The sequence below is a fragment of the Pinus tabuliformis genome, chromosome X, assembly GCF_031772625.1.
Source record: "Pinus tabuliformis cultivar Carrire ecotype Pingquan chromosome X, CPIR1, whole genome shotgun sequence".
NCBI lineage: Eukaryota > Viridiplantae > Streptophyta > Pinopsida > Pinales > Pinaceae > Pinus > Pinus tabuliformis.
Window position 1 is genome coordinate 658,558,711 of NC_142308.1, and position 27,885 is coordinate 658,586,595.

A 27,885-nucleotide genomic window follows, 5' to 3' on the forward strand; every position below is an offset into this window, starting at 1 on the left:
ATACCATGGTATTAGCCCACAATATTGAGTGGAATAATGGTTACTTGATCCTGTCTAAGAATACCATGGGTTCTAAGTGTTGTTTTGGTGCATGGTATTGACAAAGGCTCTAGTATATAAGGAGGAGGAGATCAAAGGACTAAGGGTGCAAGTGAAAGGTTTTTTCATGAATACTTCTATCTGAAGTATATTTTGTGTTGTAAGGGCTATGGTTATGATATAGATCTTAAACATCTTGTGAACCCTTGGATACAATGTTGGATTAGGATCATGAGACCTGAAATGACTTATCATTGTATGATCTGATAATGGATAGGCCAGATCTGAGTACTAATGCATCTTTTATCCTTTAAATGCTATGATTTGGGTATATCTCAAGTCTTGAAAAGCTGCGAAGTTATAAGTCACTATTCGCAGATCTATACACAGGTTTGCCTCAGTGAAGGCGTGTATACACACAGATTCGGCACTTCCAAGTAGCGTATGTAGAGAAAGGGCTTGTTGTTTAGAAATGAATGATCTATCTGATCAGTGCTGCTATTTTACTGTTTTTTGTCAATGATATCTTCATTAGATCTGAAGTTAAACTGATTTTATAAGGATATTGAGTTTGGATGACTGATTGATTGAGTAAGAAGGGTGATCTTTGCTACTATTCAAGGATAATTTTAGGGGCGAATGTTCGCCCTTTGGTGAAATTAAGGGGTTTTAAATTTTTAGTGGGCGAATATTTTGTATCATAGTACATTTTTACAAATCACCTCAAATAGCCCACCTTATTTTAAGGGAGAGGGTAAAAAAGGTAAATTTAGCCCTTGAAATTAGGACTTACAACCTTCCATTCGCCCATTTTCGAGAATAGGTTTTATTTAAGTGAATCCATTCGCCCATTTTCAAGAATAGGTTTTATTTAAGTGAATCCTATGGGCCAAATACCATATTTATAAAAGAGGTATGGTAAATTAATAAAAATATAAATAAATGAGAGGTATGGTAAATAAATAAAACATTTTTTATATTTACTCCATAAGTCACCTTATATACATGTAAGGGTGTAAACAAATAAAAATATAAGTAAAGTGGAGGTATGGTAAATAAATAAAACATCTTTTTATACTTACTCAAAAGGTATGGTAAATAAATAAAAATATAAATAAACTAGACATATCGTAAATAAATAAAACCTCTTTTTATATTTAGTCCATAACCCTTGTTCTATTTATGAAGGCTCAAGAAAGAGGTTTTATTTAAGTGAATCCTATGGGCCAAATACCATATTTGTAAAAGAGGTATGGTAAATTAATAAAAATATAAATAAACGAGAGGTATGGTAAACAAATAAAACATTTTTTTATATTTACTCCATAAGTCACCTTATATTTACGAACACTCAAAAAATGGGTTATATTTAGGTGAAACCTATGGCCAAAATACTATGGGACAAATACCATGGACTAGATTGTTATTAATACCATGCAAAAAACCATTATTAACCCTAATATTAGAATTAATAAAAATAAAAATGGCACATGGTATTGACCCATGGTATTCACCAAAATGGCACATGGTATTGACCCATGGTATTCACCTGGAATGTAGCCTATTTAAATGGGGGAATTAAACTAGCATGTAGCCTATGCTAAGATTCATTAGGACTTTACAAAGTTTTATTATTTAGTGAAAGACTCGCCAAGATCTTACAAGATTTTATAATTGAGTAAAATATTCGCCATGCCTGGTGAGAGATTCGCCAAAAAATTATATATACATATTATATTATTGATAAAATCGCCTTCCATTTTTCCTATATGCCATGGAGATTCGCCCATTTATTATATTTATAAATTTAGGGGGGGTTCTTAAAATTTTCCCTGCTACTATTTGTTTAGAACTCTATAATATGACAGTAGATCTTCATAATGTCTTTGGTTAGTATAGTTTTTGGTTCAGAATTTTTATGATTCAGGATCATTAGAGGTATGTGAAGTTTGGGTTACAGAAAGTAGCGTATACACACAGGTTGTCCTCATTGAAGTGGCATATACATTTTGACATATGATTTTTAAAGTTACAGTTGGTTTTGGTTGTTGATGCAGTGTTCTGGGTTCAGCTCTATGTTCTGGTGACAGTGATATGACTGTTCAAATTTATTGATTGTGTTTTTCTTCAGAGTTGATGGTTTCAGTGATTGGGTGATGCAGTTGTATTTGATGGTTGTATTGTTGTGGTGATTGATTTTGATCTTCAATGTTACTGATGGGTCTAGTCTGAAATTTTGATGAAATGTGGCCTACATATTATGTTGATGTGTACCACGAGTATCCAGTCTGAAAATTTATGAAACAAGGTCCTTGGAGAAAGAGTGAAGGTGGTAGCCTTCTATAGGTTGATGCCTACGTACTGGTAAACATATCAACCAATACAAGGGCTAGGTGGTTGGAGCTCCCTTCCAGTAGAAGCTAGAAAATGAGTGATGGTTGTAGCCTTCAGCAGATAGATGCCTACGTACTGGGAAAATTATGCACCAGTACAAAACTTGTAAAATCTTTTATTAATAAGAAGATTGAAGAGTGAGATGACAACAACAGTGGTTTTTTCCCACATTGGGTTTCCACCTAAAAAATCTAGGTGTTCATGTGTGTTGTTGATTTATTATGTTCTGACTGCATTTGTTTACTGCTTAGTAAATGAATTACACTCTAATTTAAGTTCAAAAAACAATGAATTAGTTGTTTTACAATTTTATTATCTATACACTGGTTTCATTCATTATAGTCGCGGACATACACTGTTTGGTTTCTGTAAAATCGTTTATACAGTTTGACAAACATATAATATTGTGAAAGTAAATACTGATTCACCCCCCCCCCCCTTCTTATTATTTTTTCCAACAGTAGAGTCCATCGAAAGTTTGCAACATGGGTACTACCTGGATGAAAAATTAAATTTCAGATCCAATGAGTGCTCCCACTGAAAATATGAGTAAAATCGTAGGGAGATAAGTTGAAAATATGAGTTGAATTTTTTTTTTATTTTTTCCCTCCAATACTTGATGAGGTAATCTAATATTATTTTATTATTTCCACTATTATTTTATAATATTCCTTAGAAGGCCCATTTTAGACCTCAAAATTTCTCTAATGTCAAAACAAGAACTCATTCATTTATCCCTGCCTCAAACACTAGACACATAATTTATGGATCTTATCTAGTTGTCCTCCATTACACCTACAAATCACACATAATACATGAAAAGTCATTCAATGAAGATTTCTCAGCATTCCTCCTACAAATCTCTTTCAAATTTGTCAATGAGGGAGAGATCTAAGTTTCCTCACTCTGTTGGTGCTCGGAACAAAACAATCCACAAGAGATTCATCCAATCCACACATCCATTATTTCCATTTGTTCCTTCTTTTATTGGCTTTTGATCTCTCAATACCACAGGAAAAAATTAATGATCTCCAAATACCACAGGGAAAAAAACTAAGGTATTATTGACGCTGTCAATACAACCCCACGTGCACACTTCCATGGATGAAAACCTTGGTTTTTTCTCATGGTATTTATTTTTTCTCACCGACAAACATGGTCGAATGTACAAGATATGAATTTTTCAGTTGGTCGCATTGTTCACATGGAATTTTTTTAGTTGAAGGCTTACAATTGCCTTTATGAGCCTTCCTCCGTGCGGTTGGGCATAATATAAGTAAAATCCTCCTTTGCTTAGTCTAAAAATTGAAAGCATGTACCTTCCTTTGGGGTCTCTATAACACCTTTCTTTCAATCCTTTGCAACTTCCTGCACTCAAACATCAATCCTACAATTAACACTTCAATCTTGCACTATGATTGGTGACCATCAAACAGACATGAAGATGAACAAATAATATGCCATGTAAATGCTAATAATATGACATTTTCCATCAATCCTATACTACAAGATGGAAAATCAACTAAACAACCATATAATTATGCTCTTAAACATGATGATAGAATCCAAGTCAACATTCAACATCCAAATCAAACTTCCAAGTTGACATCAAGGACAACACCTTAGCCATAATGCCAAAATCTCCCCCTTTGGACTTACTTTCAACCTCATGCAAAACATCAAGTCCTCCTCTCCCACTTTGACATCAAGGGAAAAGGTTTGAACCTAGCTGAGTGAAGTTCTCCCCCTAACAAGTGCAACATGTATATCTAATTTTTTGATGTGAACCAAGAAGATCAGCTGCAAGATATGACTCTAATCAACACCATAATCTGACTATGCTCCTCCTGAGCAGATACTAATCGTTCTATAAGTATGTAACATAAGTACGAGGATTTTTGTAGTAGATACAGTGTTGTATGACTGAATAATGGAACAATGGTGATACATATTCATTCTCAATGCATGGCATCAGTCAACAAACAACATTGCACTACATGATTATTATGCAATAAATCAACATCCAACATCATGACATAGTGTGAGAAACATGTATGAAAATCGTTGGAAGCACTGATATCTTCATATGCCAACCAACAACAAAAAATATAACAATATCCCAATTTCCAATCACCAATAAGAAATGAAGACCAATCAGTAGCAATAATGAAATCATTATAGATCAATATCAACTATGCCATAGTGAAAGCAACATTTTATCTTCCAATAGTGAGTAATATACCAATATAAGAAGACCGAATAACCATAGATCACATCAGATAAGTAGTGTTCATGTTAGTCATAGTGAACCGTAAGAGAAGCTCCCCCTAAACCTGTGCCAATCCTTCATGACCAATCTTGATCACAATAGATCATAGTGTTAAAAATAGCAACAATAAATCCTAATTTAATTTGTCCTTGAATTAAATTAGGAATTAAATCGAAATTCTATTCTCATAGCAACTTGTAATAGTTAACTAAGTTAATTTGACTTAGTTGGCTTAGTAAATTTGAGTTGGAAGTCTATCTAGAGTCATGTAGAGTGATTCCTAAATTTTAGGGGTCCAAGTTGAGTTCTTTTGAGTTGTAATTAATTAACTCAGTCTAACTGAGTTAAAGTTAGTTAAACTAGTTCAATTAGTTGGAGGAACTAGTAGGAGGTCTAGTAGTGGGGATAAGCTTCAGTGCAACTTCACTGCTCCACCAGTTAACTGAAGATTCACTCATAAATAACTCATGCATGTTAGTTCAAAGGAAGAACCAGTTGAGATTAGAGTTCAAGGACAGTGTACTATCAGTTGTATAATTTTCCAAGTTGTACAGATGGTGCATGAAATCAGTAGAAGGCCTATGATGTATTGCACAGTTATGGATGAGGAATTTCCCAATTAAATATGCGCTACTTCCCTCGGGAATTGCGCAAGGAAGTAGGGGCTTAGCTGGAAGCAAACTTGGCTAAATGTTGGCTTGAGTTGGTTTGTGAAGTAGGGATATTGATTGTACTTGTGTAAGAATTGTTTGGGTTGAACAAGCATTGTATTTCATTCTCAGATCTTATGGTTAATGCAATATAGATAGTCGGGGTTTTGAGCAGTTGCTTTCCCCAGAAAAAAATATTGTGTTATGTTCCATTGAAATTCTTCCCTTTCTGCTTAGTGTTTTCATCGATCAATTTTTGTTTCCGCTGATGAGCAAAGTAGATCCTTGTCTTATGATTTATCATATCACATAAGTTGTTGAATCTACAAATAAAAATCTACACATAGATCAACATACCCAAACATTAAATCAACAATTTGCAATAAACCAATATCATAACCACAATGCCAACAATTAGTTGCTGGAATCATGAGTGATGCTCCCCCTGAACCTATCATATTAACTTAAGCAACATAAACCATCAGCAAAAGAATAATCAAACAACACATCAATGCATAGCTACCCCTGGTATCATGCACCACTGATCATATGGACCTTATTGTCATTAAGCTATCATCTTCTCCATATGAACTTCTGTAGTCCTTTCATAACTAGGCATTAGATATAATAGACTATAGTGGGGGTTGTCTTCCCCTAGTCTGAATTTGAAGAGGAGGAATTTGACTTCCTTTTTCTGGCTGGATTTTTCTTCAGAAAAAATAATCTATCTACATTTATGAATCCTTTTACTATAACTCTTCCAATATCTTATTCTATGATTTTGCATCTGATTTATGTGAATATAATTAAATGCCTTTTTATCATCTATTTGGATTACCCTTAGAGTATAATGTTTTAGCCATTCAACTAATAATGCATTAGTTTCTTCTCTATTCTTAACATCAATATTAGTGTTACACATTCCTAGAACCTTTGCAGGTGCATTATCTCCAAGAATAACCTTGCCACTCTTATGTTTCTTGACAGATATCAATTTTCTCTTATTTCCAATGTGATGGGAGCATCCTCTATCTATGTACCATTGATATTCTTCTTCAAATGCACACAAAGTAAGGCCACACCTTGTTCCTCTTTCTTTTTATTAATATGAGTAGTGCTGGTGGATCCATCTTTTTTAGGTCTTTTGATAACAACATTCATGTCTAGTTTCTTGCTTTGCAGGGAGTCTACTTGTTGTTTGTATGAATTCATTGTCTTGTTCGTGCATTCTTTTGCTACATGTCCAAATTTGTTAAATGTATAACACCTTATATGACCAAAGAAGGGATAAAGAGAATTAGAATATTCCTACTTCACATATCTCTTATATAAATCAATAGCTTTGTGACCAAACATATTGCATGTAAAACAATACCCCTAAAAGAAACTTGTGAAGATACCATATGTCTAAGGTATGAACAATTTTCTTCTATAATTGACTGCAATGTGGCCATATTTATGACAGATAAAATATTCAATATAATTGATCAAAGGAGAGAATCGATTGTTATTTCTATTATTGGGAGCAAACGATTTCCATTGTAAATTAATTTTCCTTGGTTGTTGTTCAGGTTGACTTCTAAATTATTTCCCAAGATTCTCAGAGTTTTCTTTGTTATCCTCAGAATTACTTGCATAGGCTTGTGAACTAGATTCTCCTTTAACATATTCATGAAAACCAAGGCCTGATCAGATGGAGGGGGCTCTTTGATCGTTAAGAATATTGTCCAATATCTTCAAACTATCATGGAATTTCAAATTTTTGTCTTTTTAAATTAATTTACCTTTTAGGATGCTTACCTCACCCTTCGGTTTTTGACATTGATCTTCCTTTTCAATATATTACTTCTTCATTCCTTCTTCAATCTTTCTTCTTTCTTCTACTTTTGTTCTTAATTCGATAATATCTTCCTTAAGCCCATTCTCTTGTTATTCAAATACTCAGAGTATCTCTTCATTTCTCCTATTTGGATTTTCTAGATCTGATCTTAAAGAGATGATCTCAAATTCAAGTCCTTCACAATATTGTTTATTTTCGTTAAGTTGTTTAGTTACTGCAATATTCATTGTTTCATCATGATCCTTATTTTCATATTCCTGCAACCTATTCTCAAGACTCTTAATCTTTTTCAAAGCAGGAGTAAGTTTTATTCTAAGTTCAAGTACTTCTTCTAACCTATCTCCTTTTGAATCAGTAACTCCATCTAATATAATAAAGTTCGTTTCATGATCACTCTCATCTTCTAACAAACAATAATTTCCTTTGGTCTTAGAAACAAGATTACCTGCTAGTTTACTAATGAGAAAAATTATTTTACATGTTTTGCTTCTCCTTCATAGATGACCTGCAGATTATCCTATACCTCTTTTGTGGTTTCATAATGCATAACTTTATCTAATACTGAATAGGTATAGTAAAAAGGATTGCATTTAATCCCTGACTATTCTTCTAGAGTTCTTGTCCTTATGGTGGAGTTTTAGTATAACCATTACATACTAAATGCCAAACATCAAATCTGAGAAACATAATCTTTTTCTTTCCTTTCCAATCTTGATAATTAGTATCATCAAGTACAATCATGCCTTTATTATCCATGCTTTATGACTTGGTTGGTTCCGCTACTAATTTTCCTTGATCTATGAGTGCAGATATTTACATGGCATAGGATATAGCATTGTCACTACTTTCCTGACTTGACCTCTTCCTTTGTGTTGCCTTATTCTTGTGCTTCCTTCCCATTGTCCCTAATTTACTATTAAGTGGTTAAGACTTACTAGAGAGACCTGCATTGATACCAATTGTTAGAAATACTGGGGGGGGGGGAGGGGTGGGGTGGGTGAATCAATAGTTTATTCCCAATTCACATTCACTTAACTTATTCTTTCATTTCATATTTATCTTGAACCATTACTTCATTAGAAGATCATAGTGTTATAGCTTATATCTTATTCAGTAAACCATGAGCAACATTAAGTGTAAGAGCATGCAAACCATAAAACACATCAACACATCAATCACATATCGACACCAAATTTTAGGTGGAAACCCAATATGGGAGAAAGCCATCGTTGTTGTCATTTTGTCTTCTTCTTTTCTTATAAAGAAAATATTCTTACATTTTTGTATTAGCACAAACCATTTCCAGCATGCATTCTCCTACCTGCAAGAGGCTACAACCTCCACAAGTTCTCCGACCCCCACTGGAAGGGAGCTACTACCCCCTGATCAAGTTTATCAGATCGTACAAGAAGGAAGCTCCTACTTCCTTACTAAAGGCTCCAACACTTAGCAGCTTTGTGGACCACGTTTCAAAATTTTCATACTAAATCCACTTGTCTCAAAAAATCATCAAACCCTATAGGTCACCACCCACACTAACCATATACCAAGATATCAAACACTAAATCATTGAATATTTGAATACTAAATCATTGAATAACTAAATACCAACCACTGAATACAAATATACTTGTCATTGAATATCAACCATTAAATACCACTACAACCAAATCAAACCAATATATTAAGCCACATAACATTGTCAAACCAACCCCATCCAAAACCTATCAAGAACCATATCAATCCTTAACTAACCAATTTCGTACTACAAAGCCATTAATATCCTTAGTTCATCGTCATCAAGTAGAAATCACATCCAAATACCAAGTTACAACCTTGTCAATTGTCAATTCAAATCCCATCCACAAATTATCATTTATCAGACACAAACTATCAAGTACCACACACACAACCAAGCGATATAATCAAGGCATTCAAGTAATATAATTGTCACATCCTTCTCTGCTTAATTCCAATTAGAAACCTCTCAAGTGAAGGCACATCAATATCTCTTATGAAGTTGCAACATCAAGTATCAACAAGCCTCTAGTGAAATGATCATCCAACTAGTACATTATACCAGTAGTCATATAAAAGTTTGTCATACAATGAACAAATGACCACAATATACTTTGAATTCCAAGCCAAATTATAGCCAATAAGGAACTGTAAACACACTAATCATCAAAGAGTCACATATTCATTGTGGTATATGAAGACAAGTAGCACTTTTAAAGTAGCAACTCTATCACAACAATCTTCGTGCATTCTGACCTAAGTTCATCATTCTAATTGTAGCAAGATAAGTGTCTTTAACTAACTAAGAGAAACTATAATACTATATAGGAGTTGTTATCTACATATGCAGTATCAAATCAACCATAAAGGATGAGCTATACACATTGATCACTACTTTGTCATAAACTTTGCATACTAAAAACCCTTCTATAGTTAGATACTACAATCTTTATATCAGATCTAAGCAAAGCAATCAACACTTCAATGTTTTGAATGTCAAGTTATCTGCAAACTCTATCAAGATACCATAGTGATCTCTACAAACATAAGTCAACATAAGCATACATATACTTTATTAAGCAATCAAGAGCAGAACCAAAAGTTAATTCTTTGTTACTCCAATAAAGCAATTCATAAGAAAAAGGAAATTGTTATGATATTCTATAGTGATACATTCTCTGCAAGCATAGTCAAATAACCTCTACAACCATATCTAATTAGATATATGCAAAGCATTCACTAATGGCAACCTCATACTAGTCTCTGTGTAATGTATCCATTATATCCTTCTTTGCCTCTGCAAAAACCTTCAATATACACAGCAAATTGTTTTCTAACCCCTACAACATAGAGTGAACTCAAAATACATTCATATACTTGTCAAAACATCTCTAGAACTGATCTTTGTTGTTGATGGCTAAAGATAGTAACACATACAGGGTAGATCTGATAATAAAAGCATAGAAATCATAACAATAACTCATCCATTCATCCCTACATCAAACACTAGACACAACATTCACGGATCTAATCTAGTTGTCCTCCATTACTCTTACAAATTGTTGGAAACAATGTTAATACTGAGAGGGGGTGAATCAATATTAAGGATATTTTGCAAATTCTTTATGCCAATTTACTTTTCTTATTCAAACTTGGAAACCATCCATATAATCAAAAGCAATATATAATATGGAAGCAATATGAAATCAACATATAAGCACACACCATGAGCATCATACACATGAGACACAAGGTTATACGTGGACCTTTTGGAAAAAAAGCTCCCAAAGCTTGTTTTTGTTATTGATGTAAAATAAGAGTACCTACTCTATTACATCAATCTGTTTTGTGAGCCACCACTCAAAAGAAGCACCAACTCCCTTTGATTGTTTTCTACCACCCACAAGCAGGAAGCACTAACTCCCTCCTTTTGTAGACACATGTTCAGTTTACCAGAAGCACCATGTGAAGCACCAACTTCACGGATTTGTTCCAAGCACCAACTTGCAACTCCTTGAATTTATGTAAGCACCAACCCCCAAGCCTTCTCAAGCACCCACTAGAGATGGAAGCACCAACTTCCTGTATGCCAGCTCCAACCCACACTCAAATAGGAACTGAATGTTCTTTGTAATTTGCAGCAACTCTGCCTGATCTTAGCTCTATTCTCTGCTCACACTGTAGCAGCCCACTAATCTGCTCAACAGCAATCACTCAACACAACACCTTGCAACACTCTATTGTTCTTGGTGCTTTGCATGATCTATAGCAATGCATTGTTCCATTCACTACACTCACCAATGCACACATGCCACATAGTCCTCTCTGCGCTCTACTCTTCAACTGCATACTGTCAACTCTCAACTTTTTTTATTCAACTGGCCCTCTCGACCATACACACCATAGCACTGGCTCACTCTACCTTCTTCACTCGGCACAGGCACCTTTGGCCTTTCTCACAATGAGATTGACTCTCTCGAGTTCTTTTCTCTGCATTGGCACTCTCCAACCTTTCTTTGTATAAGTTCACTCGGCCTTACATGCAGCAGTAGCACACTTAGCATAGAGCTCTCCACTCAACTCTTACACAGCAATGTTTCTTCCCCCACATTTCTCAATTGGGATCTACTCTTTTGTTCCTTTGCTACTCCCTGCATAATGTTGCCTCTATTGTCATGTATTGATATTGCCTTAATGTACCTCGGCATGGATTTTTCATTCTACTATTGCGTCTAACTTGGTATCTACCACTGCATTAAACATGAGAATGGGCACCTGATTGTTTCTCCATACTGAGAATTAATTCTCAGTCCACCTACACACTTCAACAAGGCACAATCTTTCTATGAGAAAATATCCTATCAATGAGGCTCTCCATGCTTATTCATGGTTTAACACATCTTGGTTGTACTTTGACATGGCTTCTCTCTGGACCGTTGTCCTCATTACCTTGTCTCAACGCTTTCTAAAGATCCCGCTGACTCCATAAACCAAATCCGCCAATCTACATTTGATCTTAATTTTTCGACCCATTCATCCACTTCACTCACTGATGTGTGCATCAGAGCACAAATATGCCTTGTCTGACCTCAAGGTAAACCCAACACTCTTTTTTTGTAAATCGTGGTTCTTGTTTCCTTGACCCAACTATCTTTGACAATCGCAATTACTCCTAAGACCAACTCCTTTGCACAATCATGGTCCTTGCTGCCTTGTTCCAGCGATCTTTGATAGTCACCATTACTCCTGAGACCAACACCTTTGCGCAAATGTGGTCCTTGTTAACTTGACCCAGTGATATTTAACAGTCGTCGTTACTCCTAAGACCAAATCCTCTATGCGATCATGGTCCTTGTTTTCGACTCAACCATCTGCAATACATCTTTGTACTGATATATCAGAGCTCTTACACATTGGAACCTTTTATTAATATAGGATTATGAAATCACAAAGTCTCGATTGGCCTTTAGGTCCTCCAAGCTTATCCCCTTATCACACTTCTTACCATGGGACCGTTGCCTGTGACCGAGCACTTCAAATACAATTGTGATGTATTGGGGCTCCACTTCATTGTAACTTTTACTGAAATTACCTTATGAAATTTTGAGCTTCTGATTGGCCTTTAACCCCTTTTTCTTAGCCCCTTATCATTTCTCCTCCATGGGACTGAGAGCTATGACCGGCGGTTACACCCTTGGGCATTTCAATGTCAGAGCCACCATATCTCATAACTTTTATTCAAATTATGTTATGATGTCATGAGGTTCTGAGCTCCTTTTGCTTGGCACTTTCCTATTTTTCCTCCATGGGACTAGGCATTGTAACCAGCAACTTCGCTTTTAGGTGCTAAGGCCTTTTGTTCTTTTGGGGGCATATCTTCCTTTTTTAAGTCCTCTCTACCCCTGGTTTCTTGAACTCCATATGACCATGTGCCAGACAATATTGAAGCCCCCTTTATCGTAATTTTTCAAATTCCATTTGCATTGGAGTTATGATGTCCTCATCCTCCGATATACTGACCTTCGATATGCTGACATCACTTTTACAATTGGTGACTCCTGAGAGGTGACATGTGTCACTCTAATTTTCCCCATTGGGCCACTAAAAATGCCAAAACAGGATGTCATGTGTCCATTGTACTGTCACGACATGCTGACGTCAATTTCCACTTTAGCTTCTCGGAACCAATGACATGCTGCCATGTGTCCTACCAGAGGAGAGAAAAAGAGTCTCGATTAGCCTTGGTTTTGCAACAAATCCTGTGTTAACTTTGTTAGGCATCCCTTGACTTCTTATCAATATAAATAGCATTGGATATCGTAACCTCTAAAATACATATGTTAAGAAGTTCCAATATGTTGATATGCTTTGACCTTCAATATTCTGATGACTTTCGATATTCTGATGGCCTCCAACATTCCGATTCCACCTACTCCGATGTTCTAATATCCCAGTCTCTGATATAGCCTGCTTCAGGGTTCTGATATCAAGTCCCGATGTGCTCAAACCTTCGATATAGCCTACTCTGATGCTTTGATCTGGCTTGCTTTGATCCTCCGATATTATACCAACCTCTGATATATTGCCTTGCTTAGGACTTCAAAACCCTAACTTTAGAAGACCATAACTTTTGATCCAGGTGGTCATTGTCGGACTTCCACACACCGTTGGAAAACTATTTCAAAGAAATTTCCAATAGAGAGGGTTCGATGTAAGATTTGAGCCCATATTCTACCTATAAAATGGTTGAAAACTCTCTGCCACTCTTTGCTCCTTGACTCTTCTTCTTGTGCATGGAATCCTGAACTCCCAACCACCATAGTTATAATTTTATGGCTTCTCCAGTAAGTCTGCTACTATGATGATATTCTACCATAAGCTTGCAGCAACCATAGGATTCATTGTGAGCTCAACACATGAAGCATATCAAACGTAGCCCAATTACCATCACAGTTAGACTAGGGAACATCAAATCTAACATCTTTTGCGACAAGCATCCATGCTAGTCTGGTTGACATCAATGCCAACTTCCCAACACATATCCTAGCACGATTGTTGACACCAATGCCAACACACTTGTAGATATATCAACTAGACCACTAGTCATCGAGACAATGCCAATTATCCAATAATCTCCCCCTTTGGAATTGATGGCAACACCTCAACCTCATCTTCACTTTGATGGCCACTCCACATGTTTCTTCCAGACTTCTCCTAGCATAAGCCACCAATAACTTTCTCTCTTTTGCACAGGCCATCACAGCTTCTCCACAAATTCTCTCCCCCTTTGACATCAATGGAAAGGGGCTACAAGATACCTTTTTCTCCAACATCAATGTCATCACAGGTTGTGAAGACTAAGGTCTATTTGTTGATATGTGCATTCTACTTTGCAAACATCTCTTCTTGTAGACATGTATGTTCCATAAATTGAGCATATGTGATATGCTTCCCCTAAACACATACTACCTCTTCTTTTTGCTTCCAATCTCGGACACTTTATGGTTGTTGGTTGAATAGTCCTCATAACAATGGATCTTTTGTATCAATTAAAAATAAAACTGATACAAATTAAATTGCTCATGATATTGTTGTTGCTGCAAATACCAATCAATGATGATGCATTTCAGCTTGCTCTTCTTCATTGTTGTTTCTTCATCTTCTATGCTCACTTCTCCTGAGCATATTTACAATCAACACTGCTCCCCCTGAGTTCAAGCCTCAAAATATGGATCGTTGCTTAAACAATACCAAACATACCAAAAAATATACAAATGGAACAATGTACCAGGCAAACTCTAATAGATCCTATCTGAAAGAAATGTCCATTTGCACACAAGGTTACTCCACATGAGCCCAAACTATGAACTCCCATAGCGATACCAATTGAAATATTAAAAGGACATTGAAATATTGCACAATTTGTGTTTCATAAACACAACACTGCTAGACATAATCGAACTCGCAACTTAAATGAAATAAGGGTATTTCACCCAAGATTCAAATCTTTAAGTTTCTTAGAAATATTCCTTTCTAAGGGTGACAATTGTTGTCTTCTACTGTTTATCAAAGCAGCTCTCCCTAAGCCAATACTCTTTGATCCCTTGAATCTGCTCCCTTGCTTCTGCATGAGAACTGATCCTATGGACCTGACTTAACTGTGGTCTTCATGTCATTCCACACTTCTGCTGCTACTTGTCTTCTTCTCACAACATAAAATGTTGTTGCGTACTCTCCATGAACTCATGTTGGTTGCACTCCTCTACTTTTCAATGTTGATACATTCAAAATAAACCAATTTATTATTGTAATCAGTAAGAAATCACTACCATACCTTCATTAATCAGATGCACCTTTTTGTTCATTTTTTTAACTTCCAGTATCTAACTTATTCGGCCTCCCTTGAGGCCATTCTCTTCCTTCACTTGAAGAGAAACAGAGGATCTACTCCCCTTGAGAAGATCATCCTTCTTCTTCTTCCATACCTTCAATGGTTGAGTCTTGACTAAAGCATTAATCTCCAACTTCTTCTTTTCCCATGTTTGGGACTTCTCTTGACTGCACATGGCTAGAGGAAACTTCTCTTTCAACTCCTCTTTTTTCACCCAAATCCTCTTATTGTATTTTTGCCTTAGAGTTGGATCTACTACAAGAGTAGGAAGATCATTCTTCTAATTTATTCCTCCTCTTTTCATCTTGCTCTTTTGACATGGAGCACTAAAGACAACCTTGTATTCCTCAACTCCATTGTTTATCCTTGTCTTCAAATTCCAAGTTGTTACATTTGCATGCATATGTTGAGAAGCATGTTTTTTCTCTTCATATCTGTAATGTGTTTCCACATGCCCAAAGCTTCCACAGTTGTAGCATTCGATTTGGCCTAATAATGGGGTAGAGGAGTTACTCTTCTTGATGATGCTTTTGTCAAAACTCCTATCATGGCCAACATGCCTTCTCCTAGCCTCTTTATGCATTCTTGGGTTGTTTCTACCTAACACATTTTGTTTTCTTGCATGCAATTGATATCCTATGGCTTTATGTTCAAAATTATTGCAAGAAAAAAAGATCCATAAAAAGGCTTATGATGATAGAGGTTATCTTTTCTTTGAAGGCTTTGTCCTTGAGAAGGAAAGGACCTATGTTGTTTCTTCATGTGCCTTCCATAACAGTTTTCATTACTACCTTGCACTCTTTCTTTCAATTACCTAGATTTCTTCTATTGTACTACTTTTTGTTGCTTCTTATCCTTCTACTGCTACCTTTTCTTCTCTTTTTGTTGTGGCTTTCATTTTTATTTTTTTTGTCCAACAACCTATTTTCCTTTGTTTTTGTTGGAACCTCAGACTCCCTTTACCTGGGAAGTTGACCCTTCAGCCTTTGCTTTATTGGGGATAGTTTCTCCTTTGAGACCCAAACCAACCTTGATGAGATAGGTTCTTTTCTTAGTAAGCATCTCATCCAAGGCCTTTGTGCTCCCCTCAAGCCTCTGATATTGAGACAACTCTATATTTTACTTTTCTAAGTCATTTCTCAATGAGACTACTTCAACTTGTAGTCTATCACAATAATCTTCCTTTTTACTTAACTGATTGGTCAACATGCCACTTATCCTGCTAGCCTCCTCTTATTGAACATTAAGATTTACTAATTTTTTTCTCAACCTTTCATTCTTAAGCTCATAAATTTTCAGTTGCTCATCTTGCTTGAGATTTTCCTATGATAGGTCCTTGATGTCTTTTAGAGCATAAATCAACTTCTTTCTAAAAAGATCCTTTCATCTATATCCTTTTCTTCACTATCAGAGGTGCTATTTGAGTCACCATAGAGATCTAGAATCATCTTTATGTCCATGGAGTCTTCCACAAGTCTAAGGGTTATCCCTTCTTCATTACTACCTAGGGTATTCTCATTTTCTCCTATGGATGAGCACACTGGGAATCTCTCTTCTTCCTTTGAGGATCCCTCATTTTCTATTGCTACTAGAGTGGGTCTATATTCATTACAACTACTAGATGCATAGCTACCTCTATCTTCAAGTGATTCACATATACATCTAGATAATGAATGACCTATCTCTATGCATTTATAACATATCAATAGCGTACCTTCTAAGCAACATGATCTCCCTTCCAATTCTTCTTCATCCTCAATGCGAGTTTGATTCGTAGCATCTTCTGCATGTTCTGATACCTCTTCTTGAGCCACATGGCTAACACCTCCATAAAGGCATTGAAGTTTGTCCATCATTTCCCTTGTTGTCTCACAATTCCTTACTTTATCAGCATCTGGCTTAGACAACCCTCTCATGATGACCTTCTTGGCTTCTTCATTCTACTCACTTTTTTATCCATTCAATACGGAGCGCCATATATCAACATCCAAGGCCATTAACTAGGCTTCCATTCTAACTTTCCAAAATACATACTTTGATTCATTTAAGAATGGAACTCCTTCAAATGTAAGCCAAGATCTATTAGGCATTGTTTCCCTTTGATCTACCTTCTAGCGGTTAAGCTATTCCTGAAGGAAATTGTCTCTCATATCAATTATTGGAATCAATGTTAATACTGAGAGGGGGGTGAATCAATATTAAGGTTATTTTTTCAAATTCTTTATGCCAATTTACTTTGCTTATCCAAACTTTGCAACCATCCATATAATCAACAACAACATATGATATGGAATCAATATGAAATCAACATACAAGCGCACACCATGAGCATCATACACATGAGGCACAAGGTTTTACATGGAAACCCTTTCGGGAAAAAACCACCAAAGCTTGTTGTTTTTATTGATGTAAAATAAGAGCACCTACTCTATTACATCAATCTATTTGTAAGCCACCACTCACAGGAAGCACCAACTCCCTTTGATTGTTTGCTAGCACCCACTAGCAGGAAGCACCAACTCCCTCCTTTTGTAGAAACTTGATCATCTTACTAGAAGCACTATGTGAAGCACCAAATTGCAGCTCCTTGGATTCATGCAAGACCAAATTGCAAGAGGAACCAACCCCCAAGCCTTCTCAAGCAACCACTAGAGATGGAAGCACCAACTTCCTGTATGTAAGCTCCAACCCACACTCAAATAGGAAATGAATGTTCTATGTAATTGGCAGCAACTCTCCCTAATCTCAGTTATATTATCTGCTCACTCTGCTCATACTGTAGCAGCGCATTGATCTTCTTAATAAAAACCACACATCACAGCACCTCATAGCACTCTATTGTTCTCGGCCCTCTACATGATCTGCAACAACTCGTTGTTCCACTCACTGCACTCACCAACACACATAGACCTCATGGTCCTCTCCACACTCTGCTCTTCAACTGCATTTTGTCATCTCTTGACCTCTTTTATTCAAGATGCCCTCTGAGCCTTACACACCATAGCATTGGCTCACTCTTCTTTCTTCACTCAGCACAAACACCTTTGACCTTTCTCACAGTGACACTGACTCTCTCGTGGTATTTTGATGCAGAAGCATCCGATACTCTTCATTAAAGAAGGAATCCAAAGCAGAGCAAGGAGTACATGGACCATCGAAGCAAAACAAGGGACAAATTCTATTATAATAGAGATAATTTGATGGAATGAATAAAGTCTTTAGAAGACTTAATTAAATGTAATCTGCCATATGTATGCATATAAAGAGATTAGTTGAGAGATTTGAGGAGAGGATTGATCGGATCCTTTTAGTGATCTGATCCAATATTCTTGTAATGATGAACCTGCATGTTCTATATATATATATATATATATATATATATATATATATATATATATCGTGAGACAGGGAGAAAATAATAGAAATTGTGTAACAGAGATAGATACAATGTAGTCGAGAGGGAGTTTGTTCTAAGGCTGAAATGCCTTAGCTTGTAATCGTTCTGTATATAATAGAAAAGTGTGTGTTTCAGTGTTGAATTGTACGTCTATGTATGACTATATAGATAGCCTGTGTATGTATTTCATAAATGAGTTAAATCCCTGTGTTGCAAGATTGTGGATCAACCATCGATCACTATATGGATCGATGGCAATCTAAAATATCAATTATATGAATATCGTGTGTTTAAATCAGAGTATGGCAGAAACCATGTTAAGTGCAGAGATCCGTCAAATAGCAGAAGATCAACGGCGTAGGCAGAAAGGAACGGGAACCATCAAATTGTTTAGATCGATGGACAGTAATTGCGGAAGGTAAGGAATCGCTGGAAGTTGATCTGGACCGTTGGATCTTTATTTCAACAGATCTAACGGTCATTGGGTGATGAAGGTACATGGAAGATAATTAGCGAAAAGGCATATTTATACACACAAGTGATATTTTGGGTGAGTGTGAAGTGGTAAGTTGTATTTCGAGGAAGGCACCCGATACCATTCATCGATTGACACGTAGCACAAGGGTGGATAGGGAAACTACTTTATCAGGTGGTTAATCCCCATGCTAATTGTGCACCTGAAATCTCTGACAGCCATCGGATCTAGCGCGAGAAGATCGATGGTGGAGGATTGTCGCACAAGTTTGATTGATCAGGCCAGCGACAACCGTCGGATTGAGCACCAGATCAACGGTTCTGATTTGATCGGAGATCAGAGGAAGGAAGGAGCAGCGCTATGGAAATGGCTTGGGAGTGCAGACCCGACGATTTGTAGATGCGGGTGAATGTTTTTGAAGTCCGGACTTAAACGTTCGGGTCAGTTTTCCTATGCATTCCTTTGTATTGCGTTAAAATGATGTGTTCCTAGTTTTTAAAGATAAATCCAAATAAGTGTATGGTCCCAGCTTTAAGGCCAAAGCACTATTTAAACACTTTCGATAGGTTTGTGGGCCATAACCCACAGGCCTCAGGATCGAAATTTAGAAGAAAGGGGAAATTGGTATACCCCAAAATCTCCTTTCATCAAGTGGTATCATAGTAGGGAAAGGGAAAGGTTAAGGTTAATTTTTCCTGTGCGAAGGAAGAAGGAGTGCAAGCAGAAGGAGAGGAGGCACAGTTGTTGAAGCTAGAGAGTTATGGTCTTACTGTTGTGCAGAGAACAGCAGTCGAAGGTGAGAAGACTTGCAGCAACCTAGAGCGAGGAGTGCTCAATTTTTTGTAGAGGAGATAACTAGAAGGATGCCAAAAGACTAAGATCAGAGGAGAAAGCTTGGTGAGGTATCATGTAGCAAAGAAGACTATTACTGCAGAGGTTGGTTGCAGCTCACAGAAGATCATGAAGGCAGTTCCACTAAGAAGTGGGTAGAATTGCTAAGGATAAGGAGAAGCATATGACCATGAGGTCAAAAAATTTTGTGCCTTGGGAGTCTGATGCAGGAGCATCTGACATTCTTCATTAAAGAAGGAATCCAAAGCAAAGCAAGGAGGAAGTGGACCATCGGAGCAAAACAAGGGACAAATTTTGTTATAATAGAGCTAATTTGATGGAATGAATAAAGTCTCTAGAAGACTTAATTAAATGCAATCTTCCATATGTATGCATATAAAGAGATTAGTTGAGAGATTTGAGGAGAGGATTGATCGGATCCTTTCAGTGATCTGATCCAATATTCCTGTAACAATGAACCTACGTGTTCTATATATATATCGTGAGACAGATAGAGAGACAGGGAGCAAATAATAGAAATTGTGTAACAGAAATAGATACAATGTAGTCGAGAGGGAGTTTGTTCTAAGGTTGAAATGCCTTAGCTTGTAATCATTCTGTATATAATAGAAAAGTGTGTGTTTCAGTGTTGAATTGTAGGTCTGTGTATGACTATATACATAGCCTGTGTATGTATTTCATAAATGAGTTAAATCCCTGTGTTGCAAGATTATGGATCGACCATTGATCACTGTATGGATCGATGGCGATCTAAAATATCAATTATATGAATGTCATGTGTTTAAAACAGAGTATGGCAGAAACCGTGTTAAGTGCAGAGATCCATCAAATAGCAGAATATCAACGACATAGGCAGAAAGGAACGGGAACCATCAGATCATTTAGATCAATGGAAAGTAATGGCGGAAGGTGAAGGGAACCAAAAGTAGACCTGAGTCGTTGGATCTGTAGTTCAACAGATCTAACAGTCATCGGGTGATGAAGGTACACAGAAGATAATTAGCGAAAAGGAGGATTTATACACACAAGCAGTATTTCGGGTGAGTGTGAAGTGGTAAGTTGTATTTTGAGGAAGGCACCCGATACCATTCATCGATTGACACGTAGCACAAGGGTGGATAGGGAAACCGCTTTATCGAGTAGCTAATCCCCGTGCTAATTGTGCACCTGAAATCTCTGACAGTCGTTGGATCTAGCGCAAGAAGATCGACAGTGGAGGATTGTTGCGCAAGTATGATTGATCAGGCCAGCGACAACCGTCGGATCGAGCGCCAGATCAAGGGTCCTGATTTGATCAGAGATCAGAGGAAGGAAGGAGTAGCACTACGGAAATGGCTTGGGAGTGCGGACCCGACGATTTATAGATGCAGGTGAATGTTTTTGAAGTCTGGACTTAAGCGTTCAAGTCGGTTTTCCTATGCATTCCTTTGTATTGCTTAAAGTGATGTGTTCCCTGTTTTTAAAGAAAAATCTGAATAAGTGTATGGTCCTGGCTTTAAGGCCAAAGAACTATTTAAAGGCTTCCGATAGGTTTGTGGACCATAACCCACAGGCCTCAAGGTCGAAATTTATAAAGAAAGGGGAAATTGGTATACCCCAAAATCTCCTTTCATCATATTTTCTCTACATTGTAACTCTCCCGCCTTTATCAACAGAACTGGCTCACTCGGCCTTACATGCAGCTACACACACTCAGCACAAAGCTCTCCACTCAACTCTTACACAACAATGTTGCTTCCCCCACATTGCTCAACTGGGCTCTGCTCTTTTGTTCCTTTGCTTCTATCTGCTTCTCTCTACACAAATTTGGCTCTACTATCATGTATCGATACTTCCCGAGTGTACCTTGACATGGATTTTCCATTTTGTTGTTGCATCTGACTTGGTATCTACCACTGCATTAAACATGAGAATAATCACCTGACTGTTTCTCCATACTGAGAATTAATTCTCAGTCCACCTGCATACTTCAACCAGGCATAGTATTTTCTGTAAGAAAATCTCCTATAACCGAGGCTCTCCATGCTTATTCATGGTTTCACACAGCTTGATTGTACTTCGGCATGGCTTCTTTACAGATTATTGCCGTTGTTACCTTGTGTTGACACTTTTTGCAGATCCCGTGACTCCATAAACCAACTCTGTTGATCTTCATTTGATCTTAATATGTCGACCCATTCATCAATTTAACTCATTGAGGCATGCATCGAAGAACAGAGATGGCTTGTCTCACCTCAAGGCAGACCCAACACTCTTTTCTATAAATCATGACCCAACGATCTTTAACAGTTTCCATGACTCCTTAGACCAACTCATCTGTGTGATCATGGTCCTTGTTACCTTGACCCAGCAATCTTTCACAGTCGCCATTACTCTTGAGACCAACTCCTTTGTGAGAATGTGGTCCTTGTTGCCTTAACCTAGCGATCTTTAACTATCGTCATTACTCTTGAGACCAACTCCTCTGCACAATCATGGTCTTTGCTTCCAACTCAGCCATATTCCATACACCTTTGTACTAATATATTAGAGCCCTTACACATCAGAACCTTTTATTAATACAGGATTACGAAATATAAGGGTCATGATTGGCCGTTAGCTCCTCTAAGCCTAGCTCCTTATCGCACTTCTTACCATGCGACCTTTTCCTATGAACAAGCACTTCAAATACAATTATGTTGTATCGAATCTCGGCTTCATCGTGACTTTTATTAAAATGACCTTCTGAAATTCTGAGCTTTTGATTGGCCTTTAGCCCCTTTTACTTATCCCCTTATCGTTTCTCCTCCATGGGACCGAGATTTGTGACCGGCGGTATAGCCCTTGGGTACTACAATATCAGAGCCACCATATCTTGTAACTTTTATTCAAATGATGTTATGAGGTCGCGAGGTTCCAAACTCCTTTCACTTAGCACTTTCCTATTTTTCCTCCATGGGATTGGACATTGTAACCAACGGCTTATCTTTTAGGTGCTAAGGCCTTATATTCCTAGCAGGGGCCTATCTTCCTTTGTTAAGTCCTCTCCGCCCTTGGTTCCTTAGACTCCATATGACCATGTTCTAGATAATATCGGATCCCCTTTATCGTAACTTTTTAAATTCCATTTGCACTAGAGTTACGATATCCTCATCCTCCGATATATTGACCTCAGATATGCTGACATCACTTCTATACATGGCGACTCCTGAAAGGTGACACATGTCACTTTGATTTGTCCCCATTGGGCCACTAAAAATGCTAAAACAGGATGCTACATGTCCACCATATTGTCACAACATGCTAACGTCAATTGCCACTTCAGCTTCTCAGAACCAATGACATGTCACCATCTATCCTACAAGAGGAGACAGAAAGAGTCTCGATTAGCATTGGTTTTGCAGTAAATCCTTTGTTAACTCTATTAGGCATCCCTCAGATTTTTAACAATATCGACAACACTAGATATCATAACTTCTTAAAATACAAATGTTAGGAGGTTCTGATATTCTAATATTCTCTGACCTCCGATATTTTGATGACCTCCGATATTCTGATGGCCTTCGACATTCTGATGCCACCTGCTCCGATGTTTCGATATCCTAGTCTCTGATATAGCCTACTTTGGGGTTCTGATATTGGGTCCTGATGTGCTCAGACCTCCGATATAACCTGCTCTGATCCTCTGATATTCTACCAACCTCTGATATATCAGCCTGCTTAGGACATCAAGACCCTAACTTCTGAAGATCATAACTTTTGATCCAAGAGGTCATTTTCAAACTTCCACACACCATTGGAAAGATATTTCAGATCACTTTCCAATATAGAGGGTCTGATGTAAGATTTGCACCCATATGGTACTGATAAAATTACTGCAAACTCTCTGCCACTCTTTGCTCCTTGACTCTTCTTCTTGTGCATGGAATCCTGAACTCCTAATCACCATAGTTATAATTTTATGGCTTCTCCAATAAGCCTATTACTATGATTCTCTACCATAAGCCTAATGCAACCATAGGACTCCTCCTAAGCTCGACACATCAAGCATGTCAATGCTAGCCCAACTACCATCACATCTAGGTTAGGGAACATCAAAGCCAACATCTACTACGACAAGCATCCATGCTAGTCTGGTTGACATCAATGCCAACACTCATTCCAATAGTTAGACAATGCCAACTGTCCCACACCTCTCCTAGCATTATTGTTGACATCAATGCCAATACACTTGCAGATATCTTCACTAGACCACTAGCCATCCAGACAATGTGAACTCTCCAACACAAATCACATTTAATACATGACAAATCATTCAATTAATATTTCTCATCATTCCTCCTTCAAATCTATTAATGAGGGTGATATCTAAGTCTCCCTGTGCCCCTGGTGCTCACCTATACAAAAAAATCCACAAAAGACTCCTTGAATCCACACATTCGTTGCTTCCATTTGCTCCTTCTTTTATAGGCTTTTGATCTCTCAATACCATAGGTAAAAGCTAATGATCTCAAAATTCTACAAGTAAAATAACTAAGGTATTATTGACCCTCTCAATACAACCCCACACGTATAATTCCATGGATGAAAACCTTGGTTTTTTCTCGTGGTATTTATTTTTTCTCACCTACAGTCATGGTCGCATGCACAAGACATGAATTTTTTAGCTAGCTACACTATTAACATGGAAATTTCTCGGCTAAAGGCTTACAACCACCCTGATGAGCCTTCCTTCATGTGGCTTGGGCATAATATAGGTAAAACCCTCCTCTACTTATTCTAAAACTTAGAAGCATGCTTCTTCATGACCTACAACACTTGTACCCCTTTGGAGTCTCTGTAACACCTTAAGGTCCTTCAAGCTTGTGCAACTTCTTGCACTCAAACATCAATCCTGCACTTGACACTTCAATCATTCACTGTGACTATTGACCATCAAATAGACATGAATATGAACAAATAATCCTCCAAATAAATATGTTGATATGACATTTTCCATTAATCATGTACTACATGATGACAAATCAACCAAACAACCATACAATCCTTCTCTTAAACATCCATACAATATTGTTGTTAAACATGATGATAGAATCCAAGTCAACATTCAACATCCAAATCAAACATCCAAGTTGACATCAAGGACAACACCTAATCCATAATGCTAACATCTCATTGCAATAGAGTTGGTCAATAAATTGGGATTGGAAATTTGTGATCATTTGATCCCATATTCATTGGGATGGGTAAATATGGATGCAGAGTTGAAGGTAACAAAATATTGCAACATTAGATTTTCCATCTTTATTAATGAAGTAGAACTAGATGTAGTTCCCCTTAATGTATGTGGAGTTGTGTTTGGAATCCCCTACATGTACATTCAAGATGCAATATTCATGTGGATATCCAACCTATACTGGGTCATCAAGAATGGGAGATCGTTCACTACCAACACACACAAAGGACACTTATAAATTTCATTGGTAAGTGCCAACCAAGCCAAGAAATTGATCAATTCCAACAAGAAGTATGTTTTACTATTTTGAAGAGAAAATATGTCTGTAAAAGAGTCTTTAAGAAGCAAGGCATCCTTGGAGGGGTGTACTAAGAAATAGAAAAAACAACCAAAAGAGTTGCTACATGAATATAGGGATGTGTTCTAGGAGCCTAAGGGGTTACCACCCAAGAGGGAAGTGGAGCACGAGATCCAACTTTTTTCATACTCCCCATTGCTAAACATTGGGTTGTAAATTTTGTCTATTATAGAAGTAAGTGAGGTGAAGAAACAATTGCAGCAGCTACTAGAACATGGTATCATTTGACCAAGTACATCACCATGTGGGTAACACATCATCATTGTGCCAAAGAAGGATGGGACTTGGCAAATGTGTATTGATTATAGGGCAATGAACAAAATCACGCTCAAGAATAGGTACCCCTTGCCTAGGATAGATGGTCTATTGGATTAGTTGCAGTAAGCGAAGTAATTCACCAAGCTGGACTTGAAGTCTATATATCGTGAAGTTCAAGTCAAAGAATAATATACCTGGAAGACTGCTTTCAAAACCAGGGAAGGGTTGTATGAGTGGTTAGTCATGTCATTCAACCTATGCATGCACCTATTATATTTATGAGGCTAATGAATTATATATTTTTCCCTTTTATAGATTCATTCTTTATTGTCTATTTGGTTGATATACTGGTATACAGTGTTGTCTAGGAGGAGCACATCACACATTTGACGCAAGTTTTGGAGACTTTAAAGAAGCACTAGTTGCTAGAAAATCTCAAGAAGTGTGAGCTTACACATCAGTGTTTGGTGTATCTAGGATACGTGATAGGTGGAGGAGAGTTCAATATATATCCTGCTAAGTTGGAGGCCATCATGAAATAGTTGGTGCCTACTAATGTTTCTAAGGTTAGGATTTTTGTTGGGGCAACATAGTAATAGAGGAAATTCATAGCCTCATTTTCAATGGTAGTAGCACCACTCCATACCATAACAACAAGTGGCAAGAGTTTCCAATGGGGAAAGGGTCAATAGAGGGCCTTTGAGCAATTAAAGAAGAAGATTAGTCAAGCTCAAATTTTGGCATTACCGAACCTGCAACATTCCTTCGAAGTGGAGACAGATGCGAGTGGATATGTTATGGGAGTGGTTTTGATGCAAGGAGGAAGGCATATATGCTACCATACTGAAATATTTCATGGGATAGTTCTTAACTACCTTACCTACAACAAGGAGCTCTATGCCCTAGTGCAAGTTTTGAAGAAGTGGAAGCTCTATCTGATGGGAAAGGAGATAGTAATCCACACATATCACCAGCCACTATAATACTTGCAGGCCTAGAGTAAGCTACAACAAACCAAGAATTACAAGTGGATGGGTTTTCTATAGTAGTTTCATTTAGTGATCAAGTATAAGGGAAACACAAACAAGTTGGTTGGCATGCTTTCAAGGCCACCCACATCAAATATCACAGCTTTGGGAACTGTGATGCACATGGATTCATTCACCCATGATGCATACAGAGAAGCATATTCAAAGGATGAGGACTTCAAGGAGGGGTTTCAACAGTTACAGAACCAAAGCAATGTGCATGATGGTGACAATACCATTGACTACTATCTCCAGGACGGGTTACTCTACATGTTGGATCAGTTATGGGTTCTTAAAGTGATAATTTGTAGCTAATCAAAGAGGTTCACACCTCCAAGGTTGTAGGGAACTTTGGTATAGGGAATACAGTGGCCTAATTGCATAGGTATGTATATTTCCCCAAAATGAAAGAACATGTAGATAGGTCCATAAGAGGATGCATGATTTGTTGTACCAAAAAGCCTAGTAACAAGAAACATGATCTATATCATCCCTTACCTGTACCCACTCATCCTTGGGAAATCATTTCCATGGATTTTGTGGGAGGTTTACCAATAACCAGGAAGGGACATGACTACCCATTCATGGTAGTTGACAAGTTCAGCAACATGTGTGTTTTTATGTCATGTAAAAATATCGTCACTGGGTAAGAAGCACCAAAATTTTTATTTGGATAGGTTTGGGTGCACTTTGGGATACCAAGGAGCATCATTTCAAACAGGGACACAAGATTTATCAGTGCATTTTGGACTACATTGTGGGAGAAGATGGACATAAAGTTGAAGAGGTCTACAACATTCCATCCTCAGACAGATGGGCAAACAAAAGTAGTTAACAAGAATTTGGTGTAGCTTTTGAGGAGTTATAATTACAAGCATCCAAAGACTTGGGATGAAAATTTGGTATGTATACAACACTCTTATAACATAGTAGTGCGTGTTTCTATTGGTAATTCCCCATTTGAAACTAGCAAAGTGCAATGGCATCTAGGGTTATCCTATGAATCTATTCTCTTTCTATTGTTGCCATAGATTTCATTGGCTTCATTTCTTACTCTGAGTATAAGCTATGGAGCAGCTTATGGCCTCCTGGGTTACCCTTGACTACGAACACTCTTTCTCTGTCGCTTATATCTTCTATAAATAGAATAAACAGATGTTGGGTTGTATATTTCTCCTCAAACGGGGGGAAAAGACAAAAT